The 9,522-nt window shown below is 39.7% G+C and overlaps 1 protein-coding gene across 2 annotated transcripts in view; it reads left to right on the top strand.

Moving 5' to 3' along the window:
- The window catches only part of KIF21A (kinesin family member 21A), a 140,346-nt gene that overhangs the window by 981 nt on the left and 129,843 nt on the right, over positions 1 to 9,522 (top strand). The window lies entirely within an intron of this gene.

The following is a 9,522-nucleotide window of genomic DNA, read 5'->3' as shown; positions in this document are numbered from 1 at the left end:
GAATGGAAGAGTGCGGTTTTCTTCCAAAGAAGGGAGGGGTGGGATGCTGGAAGGATCAGGCCCCCTCCTGTATCGACTTCAGCTGCCCCCCCCCCCCGAACACGGTTTGCAGCTTGGCTTTCAGCTGTTGTATAAAGGAATTTGCTTTCCTTCAGATACTACTGTTGCATATTTAATCACTAGTGTTTAATGATGCATCAGCTGTGGCTGAGAAACTGGGGGTGCTACTTTATGTATCTGGTATGCTCCAGTGGTATTGTGTAAACGAGGGCTGGAATCGGTGGCAATTCCGATTTTGGCAATACTAAAGATGGCTGATCAATATATTCCTATAATGGGGTTAAACATCAAGTAATTTGAGCAGACAGTACATGTAGTCTTATGTTTAAGTTATTCTGTTGTGTGCGGTGTGCATAATTCTATTCCAGAGACTACTGTGCTGTGTCCAGGGTGCTATTGTTACAGTTCTGGGCTGGCTAATTGGCTGTAACTGGATGGACTACTTGTGTTTGCAAAAAGTAGCAGGGAGTGAATACATGAATGTCTTGCTCATGGATGGCAAATTGCAACATCATTCTACTGCACTACAAAATTAATGAAGAATTTATAGTGGAACCTGCGGATCAGCCAGGCTTGTGCCAACCATTTCTGCCTGCCTCCTTCATCTCCAGAGTTACAAAAAAAGTTTCTCTGTGGTGTTACATTTTTCATTGGGAGTTCTCAAACAGATGAAATTGAGAAACGTTTAACGAAGTGCTAATTCTGCACTTACATAGGTGTGTAGAATGTCCAGTTTGGTCTAGCATGAATAAGGGGTTCCAGAGTTAGTGCCTAGTACTGCATAGTTACCTGAAGATGTAATCCATCCTTTCCTGTGTGTATGTAGATAAGTATTTCTTACACCTTTACTCTCTGTGTAAAGTACTGAGGCTGCTATGATATAGTAAGATTGCAATCCTATGCATCAGTCTTTCTATTGTATACCGAGGCCCTTCACAGAGAGTAAAGGTGCCCTCCAGACATGTTGGACTGGAACTCCCAGCATCCCCATCCATGAGCAAGACATTCATGTGTCCAACACATCAGGAGGGTGCCACATACTTGCCTGCAAGTAAGTCACATTGAACTCACCTATGCACATTTATAAGATTGCTCAGTCACTAAACTTTAACTTAGCATGTACAGGATTTGAGAAAGGACTAGATGATCCAAGCACAACACCATCAAACCCAAATAAACCTTCCCCTTCTGCTTGCATCCCCCACCTATATGAAACTGTCAATAGAAAAACCTGAGTTCAGGGTACTATAGATGTGTTAGTTGCTTACTGGATTCAAAGCTTTCAGAGGGTTGGAACAAACATTTCTGCCTAAACATTTGTGGTGACCTGTCAGCTGGTGCAGCCACTATGTTGTCCCCCCAATGCTGGAATGACGTTGCGGAGTGTGATGCCATTCTGGCGCAGTATTTTATACATCCTAAGCACTTTCTTTTTTCATGCGGTCTTAGTAGAAATAGAAACACTTTTACAAGACATAAAGAGCCTGCCTTTATGTGGGATCCAACTGTATGAAATCGTGATCTTGAGGAATGAATGAAATGAATTCTTTGTGATGATGTATTATGTCACAGCTGGAACATCATGCTAGAAGGGAGATTTAGTTTTCGCTGTTGATCTGCAGAACTGTATAATGTATGGAGCATTCACAAGGCTGTAAAAATGCCTCGCATGACGGATGCAGAAGGATTGTTGTGATTAGGTTACTGACTTTTAATAATGCCTGTATTGCAAGGGAGTTTGGCAGTGCTTCTAGTGCATGAAAAGGCAACGCCCAGTGAACAGTGAGATGAAGCTCGATGAATACTGTGAGGGTTTCTTGTTTTTCAGAGTGGTGATGTCACATCTATCCTGTCACTGAATTCATGTGAATTTATCTTAGTCCCCACAAAGGGTATTGCTGACCCTGTAACTGGGCAGTAGACATATAAAGGAAATGCTTTATTGTGGTATTATAGGATGATATTTTGTGTCCTTAAAATCAATATAATGTATCGCACTTCCACAGTCTGTACATACCAGGGTGAAACGGTGTTAATGGACTGTAGGTGGAAATGATTTGAAGCCCAATCCTGAATATTGGTGCCAGCATTTTTGTCTACCTTCCCTTCGGTATCAGCACAGCATCACTAATTGTAACATGGTATGTCCTTCTAAAACAATGTATTCACTGCTGTATCACAAAATTGGGCTGAGCTGCTGCGTGTGCCCTCATTGTGTATATATATATTGCATAAATGACATGAATGCTTTTGTAATGGCTTATAAATCTTATTTGGAAATGTTTTCTAAGAAGAGAAGCTCTGACTCGGAGTCAGACCCATCTCCCTAGGGAAGCAGTTCCAAAGAGAAGGTGCCATTACTGAAAAGGCTGAGATCTGGCCAAATAACGGACTTCTCAAAAGGGCTTCCTTAGCAAATTTTACCACCTGAGTAGGATCATATTGGAAGTGGCACTCATTCAGATAATCTGCTTACTGGATACAGTAAGTTTGCACCAATCTGTTGGGTGTAGGAAGAGTACAATGCATATTTAAAAAAGGAAATAATAATCTATTCCCTACTTTAAGACAATGGCCAGGGTCTAGAGAAGCGTGCAACTAGTTTGCTCACCCTAGAGGACTTTCAGTATCTTTCTCTAATATCGCTCTACATGCCATATGGCAAATAGTTTTTGAATTACTGAAAGGGGTTTAAAAAAGGCTTGTGAGTGGGTGGGCTGCCATTCAAGTAAAACGTGCCAGTAAGCTCATGCATGTTCTTTGTGTTTTTGTAGTAATACTTAACACCTTTCATTGGAAAAACAGCACCTTTTTAATATTGTGGAAGGGCTGATGTCTCATGCACTTAACTGTTGTAAGAAATAAGACTAAAACAATAATCCAATATTCTTAATATAAACTAACAAGATATGATTTCAACATGGCCGCTGTGCCAGGTCAGAGACATGGGATACATTTAATTACCTCTCTGCTGCTACTGGAGCAGAATATCTGGACTGCAATCCAAAGAGCTCCCTTTGGCATGTTTTGCACATGGCAATTAAGAATGCTAACATTTTTTAAAGTGTCCCCCTCTCATGCTGTATCAGAACATGTTTTTGAAACTCCAGAGTTTCAAAAGCATCTTGCCACACACACAAGTTTGGTGTTTTTTTTGATGGGGTGGGAGCATGATGATGTGAGAGATCCATGCAATCGGCATTACATAAGTACTTTCCACATTCAAACACATACCATGGCTCTATGAGGCCATATCAAACAAGAAGGTGACTGTTACATCACTGTGGATACGTGTGATGGTGGCTTTGACCACATAGAGTAGTATTCAGTGTTAGTCCTATGTAGAGTTGTTGTTGTTGTTCAGTCGTTCAGTCGTGTCCGACTCTTCGTGACCCCATGGACCATAGCACGCCAGGCCTTCCTGTCCTGCGCTATGTAGAGTAAGTCCATTTAAATGAATGAGGCTTAAGTCCATTTAAATGAATGAGGCTTAGGTTAGTCACAATGATCTTAACTCCCATTCATTTCAGTGGGTCTAGTCTATATAGGACTAATATTGGATATGACCCATAGTTCACTGGATTTCTAGAGGCCTTGAGATGGAATAAAACTGGGTACTTGGATATAACAGTTGAATCAGAACTTTGGTAACACACTTTTGGACTTGTAAACCCAGTGGCCTTGAAAAAATTTTTATATCATGCCCAGGAACAAAAAAATCCAAGGGGTAGCCATGTTAGTCTGTTACAAAAAAAACAGAGCCTTGTGGCACCTTAAAGACTATCAAATTTATTATGGCACAAGCTTTCATGGACTACAGAAAAAAAATGATTATACTTAGCAGGTTGCAAGCTTCTTTACTTTGTTTTAAAGAACATCTTAAACCTAGTAATTATAATCAAATATTGACTTTCTTTTTGTGTATGACCCACGAAAGTAATATCCACCAAGCTACCATTTCGATTCTAAACACCTGGATAACATTGTAATACGTTAATATAATTAACTGAGAATATGTACATGATCAAAGACACAGAGGAAATAGCAAACCTTTTAGCTGATGTTTTGGCTCATCATCAAGTCATCAGTTTAAGCTACTCTCTTACAGTAGAGAATGACAACAGTGAATGAATATTGTTCTCAGGAGTTGGACATTAGTTGCTCAGATTATTTGCCAAAAGCCTTTCAGTGCTTTTATGCTTTACTCAACAGGAATATCTGGTACACTGTTCACTACCCCATAATTATGCATAGTATTCTGGAATAATTAGTGTGCAAGATGATAGCTTAAGGGTTGCAATAACTGGAAAGGCTGGACCATTTTCCATGAAACTATATCAAGTCTGGCATGCACTGTTGTGAATGGCCATTAAAACATCCAAATTCTGCTACTTTCTGAGTATTCCCCCCCCAAAAAAAACACTACTGAGCCCTGTACTTGTGTTTTCTATTTAATCCAATCAGCTACTTTATTTACTTTATTTCAATCCTCTTGTCTAACAAAGAACAAGCTCAAGGAGAGCTCACAAGCAGAAGTGCATCTGCGTGCTGTAACCTGCAGGATAAAAGGCCCAGTTTTAGAGCTGCACACTCCTACATATCAAAACATTTTATTCTTAACTTTTAAAAAACAACAATAAACAAACTCTCCTTGTGATTTTGACAATGAGAAAGATACATTCTACATTCGCACAGTATCTGCTACTCATTTGACAAAGAGAATATTTTGTTAATGTAACTGATTTTGAGATGGAGGAATTTTAAGACAATGGCTACATCATTTAGTAGTAAGTACTACAAAATAGGAAGGTTTTATTTATGAATTCAAATGGATTACCTTCTGTTTGAAAGTTTGGTTTTACTGTACAAGACTGTCCATTCTCTTGACTATGTCCTAGATAATCAAATTTTAATCTATTTGAAGAATGCCTGCTTTCTCTAATAAAAGTATTTCTATATCTTCATCAGAGCATTCCAGCAGTATTCCCTTTTCTCTTCCTGTTATTATCTTACCTACTCCCTATTCTTCTCTTCCAGTTTGCACTACATTTGCTCCATTGGATTTTAAACACAACATCTCCATCTCTTCACTGAGTCTCTGCTTCTTGCATCTTACTTGATAATTGCCACACTACCTCTCCCCGTGAACATATTTACCAGTAGAAATAATTTCCCTTATTTTTTTACCTGTTGCAGTTAGCCATCTGAAAGCTGGAAGTGAAAGGATCAATAATATAGCTGGGTATTTATAGGATTCTGCAACCACACTGTGCAAGTACATAATTCAGGATTGTGTTTAGTAGTTTGACAGTCTCTGCTTTTTTTCTTTTTTTAAAGCAAGTCTCTTGCACTCATGTAGGCAGACCTGAATGTGTGTGAATAATGTTCGAAGAAATTTTAGAAATCGAAAGGATGGACTGAATGGGATTATCTTGGGGGCAGGACTTCAGTGCTTTATTTCCTTTCTAATAAATTATACAAACTGTTTGTTTTCTGAAATGTATACCCGGCTCCAGTGCTAAAGGGCTATCCTAGTAACTCACAAATAATGGTTTTAAACATTCTGTAAAATAATTATTAAAAAAGACCTTAGAATCATAAGACAAAGAGCAGGAGTATGGGATTAACGGCACAATCCTGTACATGTCTGCTCAGAAGTCAGTCCCACTGAGGTCAGTGGGACTTATTTCCAGGTAAACTGGCATAGGATTGTAGCCTGGAACACAACACTAGCACATTAAAATCAACAACCATAGTCCTGTGGTCAGCCTGTTAAGGATTCAGCAAATGCCTTCTGGAAAGGAAGGTCTCAGCATCTTGTTAAATCAGGGGTGGAAGCCCGCGTGACCCTAGCCAGTCCTCTGTGATGTCAGGGGGTGGAGGCATTCCCCTGAAATCATTTGGTTCTTGGCTGATACACAAGGTAGATTATCTGCCTGGCACCTTTTCTGCACGAAGGCTTCCCAAGCTGGGTTCCAGTTGACATACCAGGTGAACCAGTTCCTGGATGAGAACCAATCAACAGAAATTGAATCGTGGAAAAGAGAGGCTCTGTGGGTGGGTGGTTCCTGGGTCCAGGAGTTGGGTAATTTACCTGTTCTGGATGGGGTTGCAGTCTCCCCTTACAGCATGGATGCAGAACCTCTGGCCTGCGGTGGTTTCACATTCAGCTTGCGGAGCCTCATTGGGTTCCTCCTTTGGCCTCCGAGCCCTGTCCTCTAGAGAAATACCTGCTGTTATCACCTATCACAGATTGGAGGTATTAGTGGGGATGTGGATGAGGGCAGGGGACTCGGCTCATGCTTGGAAGAGTGGTTGCATCCTTCTCTGTACTGGGAAAGGCACAGAACTCCATACCTCTCCCAGCATGGAGAAAAGCAAAATGGTGGGGGTTGGGTGGGGTGATGACATGGGTGTGACATGAATACACCCAGTGATGTCATCCAGCTGGTGGGGGCAATTTGCCTCCCATCCCAACATGGATCTGCACCACTGCCTTACAAGGATGGGGACATAGTCTGGTAGTGCTGTTGGATTCATCTCTTGTCACTGGAGGCCCAAGTGGCAGAGAGCACATTACCAGCTTTGGCTGGTATAACAGCTGCTTCCATTCCTTGACAGAGATAGCCTGGCCACAGTGATCCATGTATTGGACTATTGTAATGCACTTTATTTAGGTGGGGCCGCACTTCAGATTAGTTTGATAGCTGCTCTTTGGAGAGAGAGTTGGCTATTGGGTGGTATAAATGTAATAAATAAATGAAATGTAGTGGCTAGCTTGCTTTGTAGAACCTCCTACTGCACACATGTGATGCCTGTGCTGTAATAAATAGAAGTAAATGCACATTTATAGTTTTCTTGATTCGGATTGCAAGATCTTAACTTTAGAGAAAAGCTAACTCTTCCCCTCCGATGTTTAATACTACACCATAGGAAATGGATGTAGTATTTAGGGTGTAGTGTTAACACATTCTTTAGCACTCTGTTTGTATATAGTTGCTGTTCTGCATCTGCTTAACATGTTGGCATACTTTGCTGGTAATATCAGAATAACAGAATATGGTTTGTGAGAATGGTGTAGTGTACATATTCCAGGGTAAAAATGGGTGTATCTCACCTTAAACATTTATTTGCTAGTGCAGCATGTTGTAGGGGCATTTTCATGTGTCAGTGAGTATCTTTTAGTCTCAGTTGAGACTCTTCTAAGTAGGGCTAATGAAGTATAGAGAATAGGAGAAAGTCATCTTAAAATCAGATAGACCATTGTTGCTCTTATTCAGTTTACAGATGTGGAAAATTTACTTTATTTGTGAATATCCTTAGGATCAGGCTGTTCTCCAGTCAATGGAGAAGGGATTTGTGTATGTAATCCAGTTGGAGACCTGACTGCAGCATTTTTGTTCAGTAGGAATTAAATCCAGGGTTTGGTGCTGAAACAGCAATATTAACGTTAACTAATGTGTCCCATCTATAAAATGGGTATTTTTTTTAGCCTGTCTTCTAAAGGTAGTCTAGAAAAAAATACCCATTTTACAAATGCTGAATTCCTTGATAATATACTATGTATATGCATGTTACAGGTTTTGTGATTTGATGTGTAGTCTGTGGATGAGAGCGTGTGAGTTATTGGGTCTGAGCGTATTTCTAGTTCTTGTTTTGTGTTTGCAACACATTGAATTATGGTAGATTAATAGTAGTGGCCTCTTATAATCTGTGGGGTCTACTTTTTTCATGAGTTACAATTCCTCCTCTAGGTGTGCTGGGCTTTAATAGGCAGTGTGGGTAACGAAACATTTGTAGTTGTGGCAGTTAATGTTTATGTGTTGGGAGTAAAGGGCATGACTTCCCACAATCCCTACTGCCTGAACACAAATATAGATACAAGAGAGAATGGTTCTGAATGATAAATAATCTCAACAGTGGAATTAAGTACATGTGTAAGGAATCTCTGTGGTCATTTTCAGACAAGCTTGGTAGGTTGATTGTAGAAAACTCTGCCTTGGCTGTAGGCATTTGGGTTCAGTGGTCTTCAGTATTTCTATGGTAGAGATATCTCATGGGGACACCTTTGTTGTCTTCTTAAATTACTTTATATCTGCTTATAATTCTGGTTATTTATGTTTATATCACTTTATATGCTTGGGGTGAGTTCACAGAGAGTAAGAATTACATACTCTAGGACTTTATCTGAATAACCCAGTATTTTCATAATTACAAGACTGTTTTTTTTACCTTCCCTCCTTCCAACTTTTCTATTCAACAACATTTTTTAGTTTCCCTTAATTTAATTTGTTTTTTAAAGCTGAGATTGCCCTTAGAATCCAGACTTCTTCCAGGAATTGATGTAGATCTGTTGAATGAAACTCAGTTACCACAGCATGAATGACTGTAGGATTAGATTTCAAGGATATCGCCATGGCAATGACATTAAACAAGGGAAGCCTGCATATATGGAAGGTAGCAAAGAGGCCCTTAGTTTATGGATGTTTGCAAAGGATAGCGCTTTTAGAATATCTCCTGGTTCTGTACAGAGGAGTCCAGGTTTTAACTTCGAATTATTCACCATGGTACAACAGTTTTGCATTCTTTGTGATTCCTGTGCCTGTTGCCTTGTCTCCATCCCCAAGGCTCAGAAGAAGTTTAGAACTGTTGTATACTTTAGAACCTCTGTACCCATACTTCAAATCAGCATGTTTTGGACTGGTCTTGTCAGTCCAAAACATGCTTCGCACATGTAGAAAAAAATGGCTGAACATGAGCGTTCAGAATGGGATGTGACTGTTTTCTAGACTACCAATAATCGTTGAAATGTATAACAATTGAATAGGGATGGGAGATCAGGCAGTACACTTCCTAGTGATCTGAAAGCAGTATTGTTGGGGTCATAGTAAAGATTTTGGGTTGTGGCAAACTTTTTATTACTGCTAAAGTTCTATTATCCAATGATCTTGCTGATTGTTTTCGGCAATATAAATACCATTTCTACATTTTGTAGATTGTGAATATCTTCCCAAAGATATAATGCAATTAATACTTATTGCGTATATACACATGAATTAGTTTTGTATGAGAAGATTAATCTATGATTTTTAATTATTTTATATTGCATGTAGTTAATTAATAGTTTGCCTGATATATTGATATATATATATATATATATATACACACACACACACACACACACACATTCTTTCTTTAAAATAATATAGTATTCTTGGATACCAGTCTTTGCCAATACATCAGGGTCTTAATTCCTAAGCAAGCTGTTGGGTATTATTCTGTAGGAAAAACCAATTTGTAACCAGTCATTGAATCATAGAATAGTAGGGTTGGAAGGGGCCTACGAGGCCATCGATTCCAACCCCCTGCTCATTGCAGGTATCCAGGACAGAGCATCCCTGACAGATGGCTGTCCAGCCTCGTCTTGAATGCCTCCAGTGTGGGAGAGCTAGGTCATTGGTT

The sequence above is a fragment of the Heloderma suspectum genome, chromosome 7 (assembly GCF_057233095.1).
Source record: "Heloderma suspectum isolate Gila_16-S chromosome 7, 16-S_ref, whole genome shotgun sequence".
NCBI lineage: Eukaryota > Metazoa > Chordata > Lepidosauria > Squamata > Helodermatidae > Heloderma > Heloderma suspectum.
The sequence above is the reverse complement of the archived record's forward strand: the minus strand, read 5'-3'. Positions and strand labels throughout refer to the sequence as shown.